The 1,744-nt window shown below is 45.6% G+C and overlaps 2 pseudogenes; both read left to right on the forward strand.

Annotated features, from left to right (window-relative positions):
• Window positions 1-257: 257 nt before the first annotated feature.
• LOC101649107 lies at window positions 258-1,381 on the forward strand (annotated as a pseudogene).
• A 130-nt stretch (window positions 1,382-1,511) lies between these two features.
• The window catches only part of LOC101660861, a 68,501-nt pseudogene continuing 68,268 nt past the window's right edge, over window positions 1,512-1,744 (forward strand).

Raw genomic sequence — 1,744 nt, forward strand, 5'->3', positions numbered from 1 at the left:
GATATCACATAGTTCAACCTCAGATTTCTGTAGCGGACAGGGGAGGGGAGATGGTCTGGATAGTGAAAAGGGACTATGTTTTCAGTGTTCCCCAAAGATGTGGCCCAAACAGACTTCTTGCTTCTATGGCTACCTCCTCATGTTCACTTGTGATGTCCTTTATCAGCACGCTTATTAATGATTGTGCTGACAGTCTTAGACACCAAGAGCGATTGTTTTTATGTCTCATCTAGTTGGTTCTGACATTTAGCAACCCCATGAATAACAGAGGGGAACACTGCCTGAGCCTCCTCTTCTCCAAAGACCAGGACATGTCCTTGACTGTCAACATGAATGAGGAAGAGATGGAGAAGCGCTTTCAGGGTCTGCGCACTGAGAATGTGTTGGGTTCCTCTATGAGATGGTCAGCAGTGTCATGAAAGCCCCGGTGAACCGCATGGTCACAATTCCAGGCATCGGTGACCTCCTGGGTCCAGTGAAACACCTGCTCCTCCCATGCGAGTTCAGGTCTGCTGTACCCACTGGAGCATGGCTTCATGTAAGTACGCAAGCCATCCATCCACATCCACTTCAATGAGATCTCCTTAGTCAATTTTTGCCCAAGGTACCACCACCATGCATCCTTTGGTCTTTGAGATGGAGACCAAGCAGGGCACACAGTATATCTTCAGCACTGTCTAGACAAGAGGGAGCTGGATGGGCAGCTGTTTGATTTTGTCTATGCCAAGAAGCTCAAAGTCAGAACCCAGGGACTGGAAGAGGGCATGAACCCAAACTACGACTAATATGCTGACTTAGATGATGACCAGTATGATGCCTACCAGGAGTGATCAGATGAAGGAGGAGCACAAGATCCGGGAAGATGATAAGGACAGTAGTGATGCCTCCAGAAAAGAGACAAATGAATCATTCAATCCAGGTAAAGAGTTGGACGATGTTGCTGACTTGTTTTACAGCAACCCTTCTCCCAGATCCTCCAGTAATGAGGTTGACAGTGACTCGGAAAAGAAGAAGCCGAAACAGCTCAAGAAGGCCAAGATCTCATCAAGGACTGCAAGAGCCTTAAAAAGCCTTTGAAGTTGCAGACATGCTTCCTGCTGGGAGAGCAGAGACTTGTGTGGCTTTCTTGGTATAGGTAAAGAAGTTCAAACACGCCACTGCCCCCAAGAAACCCATGTCTGCCTATAAGTTGTGGTTCAATGCCAGCCGGTGGAAGATCAAATCAGACAACCAGGGCATCAGCATCATCAATCTCTCCCAGAAACAGTGAAGAATCTAGAAGACCATGTCCATATGGAAGAGACAGCAGTGGAATGGCTGGACTGAGGAGGCCTGGAGGGAAATGGAGAAAGCTATGAAAGAATATGAAGGGGAGAAGTGATTTCTCTACAATGCCAGTTACAAAATTCAGGATCAAGTGTTTTCAGTCATATCCTGTTCTGTCTGAGACTGTGCTGCACCTTCTTCTTCTATTTCCAACAACATATCTCTGTGAAAAAGGGTTTTCCAGCATGTCGGTTATCAAGTATAAATACAGAAGTAGACTTGTTGTGGAAGATGATCTTCGTTGTGTTCTTACAAAGACTGCCCCGAGGATTTCTGTTCTGGTGAGAGAGAAGATATCTCAATCTTCACACCGACATTGAGTTTTTACACATACTTTCACAAAATGTAACAATGTAGCTTAGTGTTGTTACATTAAGACTGCTACCCATGCTATGCAATGCTTCAAGACAAAAGGACA

The sequence above is a fragment of the Echinops telfairi genome, unplaced genomic scaffold (genome assembly GCF_000313985.2).
Source record: "Echinops telfairi isolate 266 unplaced genomic scaffold, ASM31398v2 ScPeMD7_42;HRSCAF=159, whole genome shotgun sequence".
NCBI lineage: Eukaryota > Metazoa > Chordata > Mammalia > Afrosoricida > Tenrecidae > Echinops > Echinops telfairi.